At 43.8% G+C, this 19,611-nt stretch overlaps 1 long non-coding RNA gene across 1 annotated transcript in view; it reads right to left on the bottom strand.

Annotated features, from left to right (window-relative positions):
- The window catches only part of LOC115080004, a 130,442-nt gene extending 111,519 nt beyond the window's left edge, over positions 1-18,923 (bottom strand). The window contains exon 1 of the long non-coding RNA XR_003853482.1: positions 18,804-18,923. This is a non-coding gene — a long non-coding RNA (uncharacterized LOC115080004). The remainder of the gene's footprint in view (positions 1-18,803) is intronic.
- Positions 18,924-19,611: the final 688 nt, after the last annotated feature.

The following is a 19,611-nucleotide window of genomic DNA, read 5'->3' as shown; positions in this document are numbered from 1 at the left end:
TGCTTAAATCAATGGCTATTTCATAACAAGCCACTGTTGAATATTGACAAAAGTGAAATTCTGATTTTGAGCAAATTTCCCTTAAAAAATCCCTTTCACCTTTGGTTCTGTAATTACAACATTCCTATAACTTGGCAAATACGCAACCTTGGAGTAACTTTGAATTGCCCTTTGAATTACACATAAAATCTGTTGTAAAAGTGTCATTTTTCAAGCTACAACTGATGAAAAAGATGTGTCCACTGTTAGAACCCCAGGACTTTCTGACTGTTCTCCAGTCCCTGGTGCTCACTGGTTTAGACCACGGTAATTCCATCTACAGCATGCAGGTCTTCCTTATAATTTAATCCACCCACTTCAGGTAGTTCAAAACACTGCAGCACATATTCTGTCTGGTTCTAAAATACGTGACCATATAACACCAGTTCTGACAGATCTACACTGGCTTCCCATTAAATGGTGGATACTTTACAAGTTAGCTATAATTATTTTCAACCTGCTAAATCTGGACCATCTCAGCAGGGTAGGCTCTGTCATGAAAATCTACAGACCTTCAAAGTCCTTAAGATCAGCACAAAAGAATCTATTCGAAGTCCCAGCCGTAAAACTGGGGGTAATTTCTGCAGCAGGTCCAATCTTATGGAACTTTCTTAAAGATGAGGTGAGAACTATGTCCTGTGTAAAATCATTCAAAAGAGCACTTAAAACTTATTTCTTCAAAAGAGCCTTTCTGGAGAATTAACTGAACCTTTTATGGTTTCTTTGGTGTCCTGTGTATTTGTATAATACCGATGTTGTGAGTGACAGGGGCATGAGCCCCTCTTGCCGTGGTGCAACTGATGCATCCTCGTGGGCAGAGCCCTAAGGTCTGCACCGATAATGGGCGAATGAGTCTTTGCGCGAGCCAGGCTATGATAAGTCAAGATCAGAAGAGTCGGTCTAGGCTAGAGACCCGACAAGGCTGAGGCTGAAAGCTGACGAGGAGTGAGGCTGAGGCTGAAGACTGGAGCAAGGTTTGAAGACCGACAGGCGACCTTTGCTGAGGCAATCCTGGGGTTTAAATACCCAGCCATGTGATGACATTGGAGGGCGCAGAGAGCTTGGGTCCCTACCACGGGATTTTTTATAGCTTAGTGCGCCTTGTGCACGCGTGCCTAGGAGGAGAGCAGGAGCAGTGACATTTCCCTGCCACATGGAGCAGCAGTCGTCAGCTGGCAGCATCAGGGTGAGTGAAGCCACTCGTGGGGCTGTCCCATAAGCAGTAAACAGAACTGAATTTTGATGTATGTTTATGTACGTTTTATGCTTGTTAACTGCTTTGAAATCCATATGATGTACACAGTATATAACTTTTAAATAAACTAAACATAGAAACATAGAAATGACAGCAGAAGAAGACCAAACAGTCCATCCAGTCTGCCCAGCAGGTTTCGCACTTTTATTTTGTTCTCATATTATGTTACTCTTGGCTCTTAGTAACCTTTTGGTTCTATTTACCTTCCACCCCACCATTAATGAGAGAGCAGTGTTGGAACTGCATCTAAGTGAAATATCTAGCCCAATTAGTTAGGGGTAGCAACCGCTGCAATAAGAAAGCCACACCCACGCCCACCTGCCCACCCAAACTAAATAATTCAGTCCTTGTTGGTTGTTGTCTGTATATAGATCCACCTTTCTTCATTCTCCCTGCCGTTGAAGCAGAGAGTTATGCTGGATATGCAATGAAAGTGAAGTATCAGACTTCCACCCCTGCCATTGAAGCAGAGAGCTATGCTGGATATTTTTTTTATTTATTTATTTAAAAACTTTTCTATACCATCATTAAGTTAGGTACCATCATAACGGTTTACAAGAAGGCACCAATATTAATATTGGGAAACAGATAAAATCTATCACTAAACAAGTGCCAAGACTTTACGGTAACATAGTGTTATATCATGTTATGTCATGTCCATTCTTTATTGTATCATATTTTAAAATTGAGAGCAAACATATTTAAAAATAAAAGTAGAATATATACCCGTGTAGGTTGGGGTAATGTGCATGAGTGTTCTGCAGATCGTTTTTTTTTTTCTTTATCCCTGTATACTACTCTCCTTTCTCATTGTTGTAAGCTTGTTTAAATAACAATGAAAGTGAAGTATCAGTCTTTCTCCCCTGCCATTGAAGCAGAGAGCTATGCTGGATATGCTTGAAGTATCAGTCTTTCTCCCCTGCCGTTGAAGCAGAGAGCTATGCAGGATATGCATTGAAAGTGAAGTATCAGGCTTATTTGGTTTGGGGTAGTAGCTGCCGTAACAAGCAAGCTACTCTCCGCTTTTTTGTGAAAGCAAATCCTTTTTTCCACATTTCCTCTTGCCGTTGAAGCTTAGAGCAATGTTGGAGTCACATTAACCGTGTGTATGTTTATTGAATAAGAGTATTATCTCGAGGTAGTAGCCGTCATTCCCACGAGCCACCCACTTTTAATTCACGTCCTCTAGACTTTATGGATCCACAGTGTTTATCCCACGCTCCTTTGAAGTCCTTCACAGTTCTGGTCTTCACCACTTCCTCCAGAAGGGCATTCCAGGCATCCACCACCCTCTCTGTGAAGAAATACTTCCTGACATTGGTTCTGAGTCTTCCTCCCTGGAGCTTCAAATTGTAACCCCTGGTTCTGCTGATTTTTTTCTGAAAAGGCTTGTCGTTGTCTTTGGATCATTAAAACCTTTCAAGTATCTGAAAGTCTGTATCATATCACCTCTGCTCCTCCTTTCTTCCAGGGTGTACATATTTAGATTCTTCAATCTCTCCTCATAAGTCATTCGATGAAGACCATCCACCTTTTTGTTCGCCCTTCTCTGGATGCCTCCATTTTGTCTCTGTCTCTTTGGAGATACGGTCTCCAGAACTGAACACAATACTCCAGGTGAGGCCTAACCAAGGACCTGTACAAGGGGATAATCACTTCCCTTTTCTTACTCAATATTCCTCTCTCAATGCAGCCCAGAATTCTTCTGGCTTTAGCTATCGCCTTGTCACATTGTTTCACCGACATTGTTTCGCCAACTTAACTTAGATATTGCCCTGTGAGAAATGAGGCATATTATTATTAATTTGATACTATACTCTATTTGTGTACATGTTTTAGACATATGTTTAGTTTACTTTTAGAACTGTCTCTCCAAATGAAGCCACAAGGCAAAACATGACCTTTATTGGGGGACTGAACTTGTCTTTCATGATTGAGTATCTTCTGACTGTTGAAGAAATAAAACTTGTTGCAGATTCCTTTTTGGGATATTTTCATTTTTCCCTCACACGCTTTTTCTGTTGCTATGTTGTTTAGCTATGACATTCTTTGTAATGTCATGGCAGTAGGCCGGCAATTCATATTCGGTTCTACTGGTCTTCATTTCATGAGACTTTCGCTAGATGTTAACTCTGGTTGGTAATGCTGCCAACCGTGGCAGGTCATCTAAAAAACATCTAGTTACCTAATACAGTTTGAAGCAATAAGAGTGATAAATGTGACTGGCAATAGGAACTCTATGGATTGCACTGTTTTGAGGCAGGCTCTACCTGCAGACCTTTGAGTAGTTTGACAACCAAACTACGTTTATAACGGCATCAATAACTATGTTAACAAGCGCATGAATTTTTGAACACTCTGTTAAACATCAAAACTTTGTAAACCGTTGTGATGGCGAAACCAAACAACAGTATATAAAACTCGATAAATAAATAAATAAATAAAAATAAATAAATAAAATCAGCCAGGCCAGGAGCTATCTCTGGTACTGGGGCTTGATCTCATTCTAGAGGGTTACAAAATTTCCCCAACCTAGCAAGAAAATATCTGCACAATAATGGGACTCGGAGAAGGGAATTTACTCCAGGAACTGACTAATATTATAAGACAATATCCCGATACCATATTCCATTTAAAATAACTCTTTTTGCCTTATTTGAAAAGCAAAAAATATAACCTTGCAGCAGTATCCAGATGTTCCATTGTGGAGAACAGCAATTGAATGATAATAACCTTTATGCCAGAGCGTGGTGCTTAAATAATAGTAATAGAAATCACAATTTGAAAAGGAAAGCATGTTTTATGTCTTTCCTTGCAATGCCTCTTTCATTCCTTTCCTCTTGTATACTGTGCATATTTTCAAGCAAAAATGTGAATGGGGGAGCAATAATGTGTCTCCTTTGACTTTCAGGAAAAGTGGGTGGGATCAGAGGTGGGGTTAGGTTGGGGGAGGCAATAACTTTCATAGTTTTGCATTTTTAAAACTATGTGCATGGTTTATCACGGAAAAAAGTATCAACAGAAAAAGCAGATGCACAGCTCTGTGTGTACTTTTTCACCTTGGACAATTTTCATCTATAAGGGGTGTGCACTGAACATTTTTTCCATTTTGTTTTGTTTTTTTTGTTTTATTTTCCTCGCTTACATTTTTTTTTTGCTTTTGTTTGTTATTTGGTCGAAAAATTCAGGGACAAAATGGAGGAAAATAGAACGATGTCGTGGGGAATGCAGGATGTAGGGTTTATGGTTAAGACAAATGACTACAAGGCGGTTGATGCGGGAACATATAACAAAGGCGGGAAGGTGTTCAATAGCTACAATGGCAAATCAGCTTCAGGATCTAATCAAGGGGGAGACAACGGCAATAGAATATGTTGGTGTTATAACAAATCCGGTTGCACCTTCCAGTCCTGTAAATTCAAGCATATTTGCATGGTTTGCGCCGCACCGCACCCCGTGATTAATTGCACAAGGAAAGGCACCGGTCAACAAGCAGGGAGTAATGGAAAAAGAAAATGACGGGCATATGGGCATGGCTCCTTCACCAGTGCAAATAGCAGCGATGGCTAAGTGGTTAGCTATCTATCCCAAGAGGAAGGAAGCACAAAAGTTAAGGGAAGGTTTTGAGAAAGGTTTTAGCATACCATTTCAAGGTGAAATAAAAAAAAGTATCGGTTAGTAATTCGGAATCCATTGTCCGTCATGTTGACATAGTACAGCGGAAGGTTGACAGGGAAATTGAGATGGGCAGAATGGCAGGCCCATTCCCAGAGTCGCCATTGCAAAAAATGATGTTGTCACCATTAGCAGTAGTCCCGAAGAAGGAACCAGGGGAGTTCAGACTTATACAAAATCTATCCTACCCACCAGAGAAGTCAGTCAATGACTGCTTACTTCAGGAAGAATGCACTGTTATTAACATACTAAGGCAATGTGGCAAAGGTGGACATAAAATCCGCCTTCAGACTACTCTCGGTTCTGCAGTTTTCCCATACTAGCTTTTCAGTTCAGAGGCCAATTTTATTTCGATAAATGCATGCCAATGGGGTGTTCCGTCTCTTGTGTATATTTCAAAACATTCAGTACTTTCTTACAGTGGGTGATGGAGAAAAAGACAGGTAGTAACAATATGGTCCATTATCTTGACGACTTCCTCTTTGTGGAACCCACAGGCGCAGACACATGTGCGCAATCTCTACGGGAATTTTAAAGCATGGCAAGCGAATTTGGAGTGCCACTGGCAGGAGAAAAAACGGAGGGCCCAACGACTTGTTTATCATTCCTGGGAATCGAATTAGATACACAGACTATGACATCTAGATTGCCTTTAGAAAAGATGCACAAGCTACAGAACATCTTAGGGACAGCACTGATAGGAAAAAAGATCACATTAGTCTTAATGCAATTGGTGATTGGCAGCTTAAATTTTGCTTGCCGGGTAATCCCCATGGGGCGAGCTTTCATTAGGCATCTTGCGGATGCGACAAAAGGAGTGCAGTGATCACATCACCGCATTAGGATGACCGAACACATGAGGAAGGACATTTTAATGTGGTTAGAATTCCTAAAAAACTTTAACGGGATCTCAAACTGGCAGGATGACACATTGTCAAACCATGATCTCGATATGTACACCGATGCTTCAGGGGGTTGGGGATTCTGTGCATATTGTCAGGGAGCATGATGCGCAGTCCCATGCCAGACGAGTGGAAAAAGATGAGCATAGTCATTAAAAACATAATGTTCTTGGAGTTGTTCCCAATACTGGTAGCATTGACAGTATGGGAGGATAAGTTGCAGGAAAAACGAATTGTCTTTTGGTCCGATAACCAGGCGGCAGTGGCAGTTATTAATAAACAAGCTACAAGGTGTCCACAGGTATCGGAGTTACTAAGAGAAGTTATACTGCAAAGTTTGAGAGCAAATATGACCATCAGAGCTAAGTACATACCTGGGGTGCGTAACCGAATTGCAGACTCACTGTCCAGAGCTAAGTGGGATCTCTTTCGCCAACAGGTACCGGAGGTGGAAGAGGAGGGAACACGAATCCCAGACCACTTATGGCAGATTGGAGCAGTACCGAATGGGTTTTACTGAAGGCTTCGGTTGCTCCAGCAACATGGAAAGCATATTGCAGGGGCTTCGACAGAGTGAGGGATTTCCTACAGGAGCAAGGATGAGAAGGGGGACCAGTGGAGAGCAAAATGATAGTGAAATTTGTTGAATGGGCAAAAGAGATGGGGATGTCTAGAGGGGCAACTGTGAATCAGTTGGCAGGATTTTCATTCTTTGCAAAGGCACAGGGACTGGGAGATCGAATGAATAATTTTATGGTCAAGAAGATGTTGGCTGGTTGGCGAAGGAGTAGCAAGCAAGAAGGAGATAGAAGGTGACCTATAACACATGGGATATTGGTTCGATTTTGGCATGCAGTCCCACAGAGCTGCAAGGATGAATTCGAAATAGCATTATTTAGAACAGCCTTTAGCGTAGCATTTCTTGTGGCCCTGAGGGTGAGCGAGTTGGTCGCTGCATCCAAAAAGGATAAAGGACAACATGGGATATTGCTAAAAAACATTCTAATGCAAAGTCACAGCATTAGTTTAACAGTACATAGGTCAAAGACTGACCAAGAGGAAAAAGGAGCAGAGATCAGGTTAGCTGGGGTGGAATCTTATGTCACCTGCCCAGTAAAGAATATTCTCCATTTCCTTAGTATAAGACCAAAAAGGGGCACTCATTTCTTTGTGCACACAGACGGGGTCCCATTGACAAAATTCCAGTTCACAGCTGTCCTTCGCATGACGCTCAATAGTATTGGTTTAGATGCCAAGGAATACAGCACGCATTCCTTTAGGATAGGAGCGGCCACAAGTGCAGCGCAAGTGGGCCTGCCTATGGATGCCATACACCGGATTGGCAGATGGAAATCCTCAGCGGCCAAATTGTATGTAAGGCCAGAGTTGGGTACTCTGAGTGAAAATTGCTAACAATTATTCAATAATTAATTTACCCGCAGGTCCGAGAGGTGGACGGAAAATTGTATGAGTCATAGAACATTCATTTGTACACTGGGTAGCCAAGAGGGTGCATGAGAGACCATACGGGACACATCTGGGATTGGCACCACGGGATATAAAACTGATATGGATGGGAAAACAAGGTATGCGCTGGGAACAATTAATATCAGAGATGAGGAATAAGTTGAGCAAACTGCAGAAGCCGGATGCCATGGTGATACACCTGGGTGGGAATGAGTTAGGGGAATATTCGAGTAAGCAATTGATTGGAGCAATAAAAAAGGATTTAGCGACACTTATGGAAATGATACCGGGAACAGAGATGATATGGTCAGACATCATCCCGCGCATCAAATGGCAGGGCTCCAAGCTGTGGGGAAGGGGATGAAAGAAATTAAATAGGCAGGTAGGATTATGGATGCAAGGGATGGGGGGGGGGGGGGGGGGGAAGAGCCATAAGACATGAGTGGGCAGACGAACCATGCCCTGGACTTTACAGAGTGGATAGGATACACCTATCAGAAATTGGGTATGACTTATTCAATAACGCCATACAGGAGGCAATAGTATTCCTATGGGGATGGCGGTACAGTGGGGGCTGCAGCAGTGGTGTTTTTTTGAGGGGCCTGGGACAAGTGAAACACTATCCCAGGCTGGTGGCGGGGGGAACCCGAGTCGAGGGCCCAACATGGCCATAGAGGATATGGTGTATAAAAATGGAGGTCCTCGAAGGACGGAATAGTAAGGGGCATGGGCGGCCCCGGGAGGAGGGCTCCCCGGCTTTGAGACACGGCAGGGGAGGCCGGATGACGTTGGCGGACTGGCTTACCAGGGCGGACACTGGAACGAAGCCCGGGTATGTTAAAGATTAATAAAAGCTGTGGCCTGTTTATTTTTTTTTACAAAGAAACAAGTGTGTGGTTGTCAATTTGTGGTTGAACAGGTGATCATGTGACAGGGAAGCGGGAGGGACTCAGGGAGCGAGATGCCTATGTTAATGAAAAAAAAAAAAAGTCAGGTCCACCATTCCCTTCTTCTCCTCTGCTGCCACCTCGACCAAAGCCCTCCCCCCCCCCACCACTGTGCTCCCTCGAACTCTCCCAGACACCCTCAACCCTTTCGTTGATCTAAGGGGCAGGAGCAACCCCCAGCTACTCCTGCCCCCACCGGATCTCCATTTCAAAATGGTGCTGGCGGTCCCGGAGGCCAGTGCCATTTTGTTGTACAGAGGCATCACTCTAGGGAGATACAGAGATACTTCCATACAACAAAATGGATCTGGCCTCAGGGCCCACTGGGGTCATTATGAAACAGAAATGTAATAAGGCAGGAGTATCTGGGAATCTCTCCTGCTCCTTTAGACTCATGGATGGGGTAAATGGTTGGGGTAAGGGGGGTCCGTTCCATTTGAAAATAAAACAAATTGAAAAAAAAAAATTACATTTGGTTAGTTTTTTTGTTTGTTTCATTTTCTAAACGAAATGTAACGAAAACACATCCTTAGCACCTACTTTCCGTCTGAAAACTGGCACAGAGTCTGCAGGGGACTTTGCAATAATCCACAATAGTTCTTCCTCCCAAAGAAATGCAGCCCCTGTCGCACACAGGTTTCTCGTGCCTGCGCCTCAACCACACTCCTATGCTCAATGTTCCCAGCCTGCAATCCTCAGCCTGAAGCATTACAACCAGGCCACATGGCGGCACAGAGACCCAATAACTGGGCCATCAGGACAGACTTAGCTAGAAGATTCTCAAACGTTTGGCTCCTTTCTAGGACCGCTCTCTGAAATCATCCCAAGGGGCATATGTTCCCCTTCACTATGCCGCCCACATACACATCATCACGGTCTCATTTCTGTCTGGGTCCATGAAGTCAGCAGTCCTCACTGGGAGATGTCCTATTTATTGTGTGACATTTGGAATTAAGAAAAAAAAAAAAATCAATGTTTTCCTTTAAATGAAACCTGCCTTATCCCTGTGTTTGTTTTGACTTGCAAAGTATTTCTTCCTTTTTCTATGGGTTATGGAGAGATTAAAGGCTTCCAGTCACAAAGCTAATTGAAAATATGGCTTACAAAATAATGGCAATCTGTATTTTTAATGTTGTGGACAATACTGAATTTTGTTCTAATTTTTTATCTAAAGTATCTTTATTCTCTTCTGTGTGCCATGGGGCTATTGAAACAGTGCTTCATTATGTGTTCATTTGTCCCCCACCCTGCCGCAGCACTGGCATCTGATAGAGAGGAGGAGGTGAGGGCAGGGGCTGCTGTGGGGGATAGCGAGGTCACGCTCAGGCATTGCCTCAGCAGCCCCCTAGAGCGCACGCCATCAGCCCTGGTTCCCGGAGGTTCTGGTGTGTGAAAGGAGCTGCTCACCGCATGTGACCGTGAGGTCCCCCTCTCGTTGCGGTTAGTCGCACACTTATTGCTTGAGGCCTGACACGTCTGCACTCATCCTCCTCCTCTCTCCCCCATCCTCCCTGAGCGAGCTCCCCTCACTGATCCTCGCCCACCCCCCCCAGGATCCCCTCGCAACAGGGCTCAGCCAACAGCGTCAGACAGGCCAAGTCTTACGCTTTAAGAATGGGAATCTCGTAAATGGGGGATGTGTCACACTCAGATCCAGTGAGGCCCTCTTCTCATGGCTGATGAGGGATACTATGGGGCCATATACTGTCCACTGATCCCCAGCTACACCTCTTTATACAGTTACGTATTTTATGCCATACCCTACATGTGACCGAATAAGAGTAGACTTTAATATACTATTCACAGTGCTTTTATTAATCTTTACATTATTTTTTAGGTGCACCAGCTTCGGGTTTCACTTCTTTGCCTACTCTGTATGTTTTCCAAAATGTATATTAATGCTACTGGATGTTTTTACTTCTTTATTTTTATAGATATCTGTTCCGGTATTAATGAATTTTAACCCCTGATGCAGGCAATCTTGCTGAAACAAGGCAATGTTGGCTGGGATTTAATTGATTGTATGTAATATATTTATTCATTGTACATTGAGGCTGGTATTTTAAGGCAATATTTACATGTAATATTTATCCATTTTTTACGTTCGTTTTTATTTATTCTCAGTTTGTTTGCTCTTTCGCCTGGTGCCATTGAAACTTGTGCTTGCTGTCTGCACAGCAGTCCTGCCTCCACCTCCCCCAGTGCCTGTGCCAATTTTCAGAAGCCAGAGCTGTGAACGGAGGCAGCATCAGGACCGTTGCAGGGACAGTGAGCCCGCACACGCACAAACTGCTTCAGTGCCCTCACATTGCACACTGTTGACTACATCCCACTGACAGGAGCCCCTGGGGAGGATTATTGAGGTTGAGTGAGGCTGGGGGGAGGATGAATGAGGCTGGAGGAGCACTGGGAAAGGAGTATTGATGGAGGATGAAAGAGGCTGGGGGAAGGGAAGGTCATGGGGGTGGGGGATGATGGGTGAGACTGGGAGATGCTGGGGGAGGAGCACTGGGAGAGGGAGATGAGGAGAAGCTGGGGAAACTGTGGTTGAGGGTGAGATAGAAGGTATCAAGTTTAGATACAGCTGAGAACCAGAAGGGAGAGATAAGGGGAGATAGAAAAAGTATGGGGGAGGGGGCAGCGAGAAGGAGATACAAGATGTATTGAGAGGGGAGATGAAAGGGTGCAAGACGAGGACCAAAGACAAGGGAGATGGGGAGAAGTGGAAATGTGCCGGACAGCAGACAGAATTGGAGAAGTGCAAAATGAGAGGTGAGAGGAAAGAGGAAAGAGAGAGAGTGTTGATAAGAAAGGTGGAAAGAGAGGGAGGAGACACATAAGGAAAGGTAAAATGGAAAGAAAACCAGGAGAAAGATTCAGAAGATAAAGAAGACGAGAGATGGATATACCTTAAGACTGAAAATAATCCTCAGGCAACAGATAGAAAAACACTTTTTGAAATAAATGTTTAGGTAGTTTCTGGAATATGTGACACTTTGCAGTATTGAACTATTGCATTTCCTGTACAAGTTTGTTTCAAACTATATGAGTAATAACTGACAAGTGCCCAGTTCTACAACTTAAATGAGATGTTTTGATACCTCAGGTTTAGCTGCAACTAGAAAATCTTGCTGGCTAAGAAAAACATTAAACGTTTTGGCGCTCTGCACCATAGGAAATCTATATTTGGTACATACGTGACTGTGCCTAAGGAAGGACGAATCGGATCTCTGACTGTGGAAGGCCTTGCAGGACCGGTTTGATGCTCCCTGCCCCTCTTTGCCACAGAAGCCAGGGTTCAAATCCCATGGCCACTCCTTGTGACCTTGAGCAAGACAATGTCACCCTCCACTGCCTCCAGGAACAAACTTAGGCCTAGATTCCTCAAATTGCTATAAATTCTGTGGAAATATGATGTGTTGGCGGCCATGATAAAAAAAAAAAGGGTGGGGGGGCATGGTTAGGTAAAATTTCTTAAATCCTGCATCGCATGGGTAAATTTCATAGCCCGCCATAAAGTCTTGCGTTGCGGGACAAACTATCGCAGTGTGCGGTAGACTTGCGTGATTGTTGGAGAAGGACCACATCCCTGCCAATTTGTTTTGTTCCTCTTGTGGGGGTTTGTGTGAATTTTCAGGTGCTAAAGAGGGGTCACTATGGCTAAATGTTCAGGAAGCCTTGCTCTAAGCCATCATTCACAGCTACACAGGGTGCTTTTACTCCTATGTTTATGTCATTTTCCCTTATTTGGACAGGCCATTGTGGCTACGGTCTTCGTCAAGGGGGATCACGCTATGATAGTCTATAAATGTCACTGCTGAGCGGTGGCTGGGGTTTCCCTTTCTCTGGGGGAACTATAAGCACTTCCTCTGCAGCATCCTCAGCCCTCGGGGGGAGAGTCTACCCCTGAATTCAGCTCAGGCTGTCTGCATGGCCGTGCTTAGCATTGCTGCTGCAGAGCAAATAGGCTAGCTCCCAAGGGTTTATGCTTAACATTGCATTTCATTTTCTTTTTAGTTGTTTAAAATATTCATATTCCTCTTCTTTCAATCACAAGTGGCAATTGATCTTAGCTGTGGCAAATGTTCATTAGCACAGCCAGCCGTTCCATGTTGGCTCATATTATTTTGGCTGAAACAGATATTGCACATGTAAGGCAGGAAGACCGCACATTGTAATACGTCCTGTCACCGATCCATGGTGTAACCACACCTTGCGTACCGCATTTTTTAGTTCAGGTCTCTGCATCTCCAGGAAAATAAATAAATAAAAAAGTATCAGAAAATGTACAGAGAAGTGTGAGAAAAATGATAAAGGGGATGGAACAGCTCCCTTATGGAGGAAGGCTAAGCAGGTTAGGGCTCTTGAGCTTGGAGAAGAGAGAACTAAGAAGGGATATGATAGAGGCCTATAAAATCATGAGTGGTGTGGAACAGGCAGGCAGGAAACAGTAATTTACCCTTTCAAAATAGTACTAGGACTAAGGGACACTCAATGAAACGAGCAGGCAGCAGATTTAAATTAAAGTCGAGAAGGTATTTTTTCACTCAGCCCACAAGTAAGCTGTGGATATTTTTTGCTGGAGGATGTAGTCGATGGATCTAGCACGGCGGAGTTTAAAAAGGGCTTAGACGAGCTCCTGGAGGATAAGTTCATAAACAATTATTAACCAAGTGGACCTGGGAAAGCCTGGGAGAAAGCAACAAAGAATTGGATCTGCTCGGCTCGATGGACCCAGCATGGCATTTCTTATGTTATGTGTACTCGGCACTAGGAAACATTGCTGGATATTGTATTTGAAGGAGCACTAGGATTATTATTATATATATTTTTTTACTAAATGCTTTCCAGCAATTTGCTCCTCATGTATGCCCTGTAACTCGGTCCCCTCTGAGTTACAGGCTGTGGTCACATAGACTAGGGCTCATGTGCATAGCATTAACTGTTTGCACATCTAGTGATCCCAAGGCAGGTAGTAAGCAAATCATAGCGCCCGAGTCATCAAGGCTCTTCTCCCCTAATGTGTGCATGGAAAAAGACCTTGAAGAATTGGGACCAATAGTTTCAGCCTTAGTAAGTGAAACAAACACATCTCTTACACTTTTCTGGCATGAAAATAAAGGTTTGCTAAAGAAAATATCATAGAACCAGCACAGGCCAATATCTCAGCACTAAATATCAGATCTTTTGTACTGACAGGGAACAATAAACAATGTCGCGGGGTGATCCGGTTAGTACTAGGTCTCTTATTCCTTTGTTGTCAAACCCGTTGCTCAGAATACAATATCTGTGCTTTGAAAAACAGTTGACAGCCTGTTAATATCCCAGGAAATGTGTTAAGCATTTCAAGCATGACCAAGGTGGCTCTGGCACAAAGCAGTGGGACTGAAGAGTCAGGCACTATGACCAAGGTCAGTTTGTTCAGCCTCTAATTTTTGCAATTCTAAGGAGGATCACCTCTGAAACAGAAATATTATTTCAACATTGCCTGCATGTAAGACAGCAAGAATAATTTGGTATATATATATATATATATATATACACACACACACACCATATATATATATATATATTTACTATATATAAGGTGGACAGAGTATCATTTTCTGTATCTGAGGCCCCCTGGACAAACTCCTAGTCTGATCTGGTTTCACTTACTGAATAAGGCTGCTCATCAAGGGGCAGATAGACTAAGATGTTTTCCACAGAAACAAGCTATGAGGAGTCCCTTACCTGATCCCCTACATGCTGATGTAATATAGTGCACTCAGCTGAGCGCACATCTTTACACTCGCTTCGACGTGCGTCCAAAACCTCCCATGCAATAATGGGATTAGTGCATCCAAAACGCACATCCAAACCATGTAAATTGATGTTGATGAGGTTATTAGCTGTTACCCCGGATGCAAAAATATTGCTGCGCGGCCATGGTGCCCATTTTACGCGCAAATTTAACATCTGCCTGGGAGCAGGCATTAGAAGCTTTGGGCTGGGGTCTGCAATGGGGGAAAACAGGAAATGGAAGTCAAGGGTCTGGAGGGATGACCAGTCTCCCTGAGTTGATGTTCTGATGAAGTGGGTTCGTAAGGGTACCATTGTTGTATTTCTTATCTCTTTGGGCGATGGCTGTTTGAGGTGCAATGCTGTGGTTGTTTGAGTTGTTTCATATCCTTGACTGAATAAAAATTATTTTGCAAAAAAACAAAACAAAAAACATGTGGCGCTCAAGGGCTGACGAAAAAAAAATCCTGTTTTCTGTGATTCCTCGTATTAGTGTGCTAGTGATGCTAAATGGGCAGAACCACAGAAAGCAGAATTATGTCCCACTCAAGGACAACCAATAAAAAAATCCTGTTTTCTGTAGTTCCTCATAGGAGGAACCACAGAAAGCTGCATCCCCAAGGTCTGGCCCAATCCGAACCACTGCTGGCAGTGAGCGAAGGAGTGACTAAATTAATGTTGTTGGGCACTTAATACCAATTTATTCACTCCACTTACTGCCGATTGGTCCATTCACTGTCACATCTCAGTGAAAGGACCAATCAGGAACAGCCCTGCCAGTGGTTGGGCGGTAGCTCTGGACAGGATGTTCTAGATGCACAGCCCTTTCTCCTGGGCGCCTGATGCAGAGCGCTAAGGCCGCACAAATGATCTATTTTGCATCTCTCTTAGCGCGGTAGCTCATTTGACCATTGCATCAAGCACCCAGGACAGGTGGCTGTGTGTGCGTTCGAAACATGCGTGCCCAGTTTGGACGCACATTTTTTAATGCTCTGATATTGCATCGGCCTATTGGTATTTCAGACCTCTCACAATAACCAGCCTCTTCAGCCAAACTTCCATGATCATCACTTGGTGCTGCATCCTTTGGGATGTCTTCTAAGAATTAGGAAAACTTGTGAGAGTGCTGTGGTTTCCCGCCGCCCCTCCCCCCCCCCGAATCAAATTTAAGGCTTGCACAAAAATAATTTCTATGCAGGGCTGAATTTGGAGGGGTGAGATGGAGAGGGCTAGGGCCAGGGTGTGAGCTGTGCAGAGGGGCAGGAAGAAGGCCCAGTTGTGAACTCTCTCACACACCACCTGAACACATGTTTCATGCTCTTAGCATACTCGATGAGCACTGGTAGGCGAAGGACAGCTGGAGTTGGGGATGCAGGATCACTGGGGTCAGAAGGAGAAGGCAGAGAGATAGAGAATGGGACTCTTTCTCTGGTCTCTAACCCCAGGGCTGGTGGAAGGGGATTAGGCACCTTCTGCCTTGTGCTGCCACCACCCCCCCCCCCCGGTCACATCGACACCCCCTTGAGTTCGACTAAACAATTTAAATTCATCACGCGCCTCCCCTCGCGAGTGGCTGCCGCAAAAAAAAAAAAAGGTTGAATTAGCACAGGTTTGAAAGATGTGAGGAGTCGTGCCATTCATCAAGACCGAGGTTTAAGCCTCGCCAATTGGCACTCGTGCCCACAACTTTCAAACTCAATACTAATCCAAACCCTTTCTGTGACTGTCGTTTGCTCTGCAGTGTCTGCTTCGGTATCACCCCTACCTCTTCTGCTCCCTGCAATATAGACGGGAGAAGGAAGGGGGGGTTGGGGGGGGGAGGAGAATGGGAGGGCCTGGATTAGGAGCAGAGTGGCTGTTCTCTTCTCTGTGTGCTCCAGGCTCACCTCCTCTTCTCCTCTTCCCTGCAGGCTGCCTAGAGGGGAGGGGCTGGAGCAGAACACCCCTTGCCGCTCTGCCTCCTAAGCCTGAAAATTGCGGAACTGTTCCTGGCCGGTCCCCCATAAACTAAGCCTTGCTTTTACGACTGCGGAACAATTAGCAACTGTGCACAATTTTATGCATTTAAAAACATTTCTTAACTGTCTTCCCAGCACAAATTACAAATGTGTGGATTTTGCTAGGCCTTTTCAGTATTGTTCAGAGGATACTGGCAATAAACACCTCAGACAAAAATTTGCAGAATAATTTCTGAAACTAAAAATAAATAATTCAGTTTCATTGCAAACCAAAAAAAATCATAATTTTCCTCCTTTTAAATCTGAAATTGTTTTTTTTTTTTTTTATCATTCCAGACAGAGAGATTGGTATTGCTATTTTTGCCAATATTTCTGTATTGCAAACTGGATGCTGGACATTTTCAAAAGCACTTTTGAGTCAATCTCTCCTTCTGAGATGTTTCTGGAGTCAAATCATGTATGAAAAGTGAAAAATCCCTTCTTTTTTTTTTTGCTTAGGCAACTCTCACTCGGCCTTGAGAAGCTTGGCACAAACCAAGCTACCAACATTTCCTTTCAGATGGCAAAGCTCATTTAAACCTTTGCTGCACACGGGGCTTGGTCATAGCACCGTGACAAGGGGGGGGGGGGGGGGGATCCGGGTTCGGGTCCGCCAGCTGTGTCTGGGCTGCTCAGCTCAGGTTCAGGTCCATGCATGGGGAGGGGGATGCGGTGGTCCCTGCTGGCCGTGGCACTGTGCCATGCCTGGCACTGACGGCGCGGCTCAGGCTGGTGAGGGCTATCTTTGTTCTATTTGTAACAAGCACTTCGCTTTTGAATTATACCTACTTAAGACAATTGTTTCTTAAAATTAACCATGCCGCACCTTTGTTAGTGCCTGCGGCTTTGGAGTAGCAGCGTTTAAAATATGCACAAGAAATGCTTCACCAGGTTTCTTCAGTCCTTAAATCTGGCCCTTAGACTCTTATTAGCACTTCCAGCTATCATCTGATGTTGTGCAGCTTTCCGGCTATAATTCTCTCCGAGGCTGGAGCACGATTCTATTTTTGGTTTAGAGGTTGCTTAAAGATTCACTTTTCCTTATTGGCCTATTAAGTCAAACACGGTACCGTAGATGCTTGCAGTGCTCCTTTTGAACAAAGGAGGGTTTTTTTTTTTTTTGTTAAACCCCGGTTTTGTTCTATTTTAAACTGCTTTCCTGCAGGTCCTGGTTCACAGGGCATTTCCTCTTGCGACTCCGAGTCTGGTAATTAGATATTCACAGGGAACCATTTTTAGCGCAGTAATTGAGGGATTCTGGACACATTTTCCAGCTCTCTTCCCATTCCAAATGGGAAGAGACATAAGAAAGAAAAGCTATTAGAACCATTTCCTGGGTGACTGTTGTAGAAAACAATATCAGCCTACAGAGTGACTCTCATTGATAGATTCTGTCTTGCAACTGACTACAGTGAATGATATGGTGCTGCCAGTACTTGATCGTCTTGGCTTGCTTATATGTTCAGGGGCTGTTTTTTACCCAGTGTTGGCTCCGTAAAGTTGAAAATTCCATGCTTTCAGCCCAAAGACCTGGTACAGGACCGTGTACATCCAGTAGCAGTATAGAAATGATTAGCACTATAGACTTTAGTCCAATGATCCTACATTATTTAAGCAGTCATGGAATAGCAACGTAATATGCAGTGGAGGCATAGCCTAGTGGTTCGGACAGCAGGTTAAAAACCAGTGAAGCCAAATTGTTCCTTACGACCTTGGACAAGTCACTTCATCCACTGAGTAATTATTTAAAGAACTTCTTGAGTTGTGTATGTTCCATTGCAGCGTACCCCAGTTCTCTCCTGGAGGTATATCTAATCAGTTTGCTTTCCAAGATATCCATAATGAATATTCATGAGATAGATTTTGCCTACATTGGAGACCCAGGGTAAGGAAATCTATCTCATGCACATTCATGGTGGCAATCCTGAGAACCTGACTGGATAGGTGCGCCTCCAGTATAGGATTGGGAAACATTGCTCTACTGTGAACATCAATTCATTTGGAAATTGCAGAAGACAAGAAAAATAAAATAGTTGCCTCAGGTAAGCCCTCTGGGGAATGGGGAATATCTATTGTACCTGAATGTGATGGGTCTTGAGCTACCAATGAAAAGAAATGAGCTAAATCTCAACAAACAAACAACATTTGTGACTTCTTCATGGAGTTGTCGCCAGTGTTCGAGCCCGGCAACACAGCACAGATAAATCCCAGAATGGCTTAGACTGTGCTACTGCCTGGGCTCAGTGGCTTCCTGGACGCAGTGTGTACCTTAGCACATGATAGTTGGATGGGGCAGTCTGGGTCTCTTCCTCATTCGGGTGCTATAGTTTAGTGGCAGCGTGGCACTTAGGGACACAAGACACATATGTTTAAGGAAGTATATTTGTCACTTGCTCACCTCAGACTGATAGCAGCACTGAACGTAGTAAGCTTTTAGAGGCTAATTATAAACCTATTTATGTGGGTTAAATAAACATTTACCCTCCCTCAGAAAGTTGCCTGATTTCAATATGGCTATACCTGGTGTTCCAGACCGAGCACACATTTGGCTTCACGAAGGGGAGGCCTTCTCAGGGGAAGTGTTTTGAGCGGGATTGTAAAACAACGTGCGGTAGAATGTATTTTCAGGTTTACGTTCTGTATTTTCCTTGCAAAATCTTTCCTCACAAAATGCAGGTGCAAAGGTGCATGGGGTCCTTTGCACCTGTGGCAAGTTTTAGACTGAAAAAGTTGCACGTACATTTTTTTCTTTGAGTGCACTCCTGGACTTTGCAACAAAGGAAAGATTTTCAAAATGGCTCCCTTAATGTTTTCCTGCTCTTTAGACCGACGACTTGTTGACAGGAATGGCATCTCGGGTTGGTTCCTGGATCCTTCTTGAATCTTTTCTTCTTTAAATAGTAGAGCTCAGCTATGCGCTCTAGATAAGAGTTTTAAACAGACGTGCCTTTGGGGAGAAGCAGCGAAGTAGTTGCTGTGATGCAATGGGCATCCAAGTACCAATTTCTCTCCTGTCTCAAATCACACTCTTTGGTATTTGTTCAGTCAGAAGCTGAAAAGAAATGACACCCAAAGGAATAAAGAATTGGCTAATAGGATTCAAAGTTTTCTTTCCTATCTTAATTGTAAAGTATTGTTATCTTCACTGGTTTTTTTTTAGTGGAGCTTGTTGGCTGTAAATGATTTCAGGATACAGTCGTAGAAAAGCTGATATAGAAATTATACCTTATCATGGCCTCTTGGTTCATTGAATGTTGGGTCAGCAGTTACTAACCCTGGGGTACAAAAACATTCATTGGCATCTATTAGATTAAATTTACAAAAGGTGATCAGTTGCCTCCATTGTAAATGACCTAGGGTTGCCATGATGATCAGAGAATCCAGCTGAGTGTAGAAGAGTCCTTCTAATATATGCTTTTGTCTCTGACAAGTCTTTCCTGAGGTCAAGTATTGCTCAGTCTAGATCCCTACTGTGCAGAAGAGTGGTAGATATTAGAGCTGTACTTTATACTGTGCTTTATATTAGCTGATGTCAGCTTCGAATAAGG

This window comes from Rhinatrema bivittatum, chromosome 18 (genome assembly GCF_901001135.1).
Source record: "Rhinatrema bivittatum chromosome 18, aRhiBiv1.1, whole genome shotgun sequence".
In the NCBI taxonomy this organism is placed as follows: domain Eukaryota; kingdom Metazoa; phylum Chordata; class Amphibia; order Gymnophiona; family Rhinatrematidae; genus Rhinatrema; species Rhinatrema bivittatum.
The sequence above is the reverse complement of the archived record's forward strand: the minus strand, read 5'-3'. Positions and strand labels throughout refer to the sequence as shown.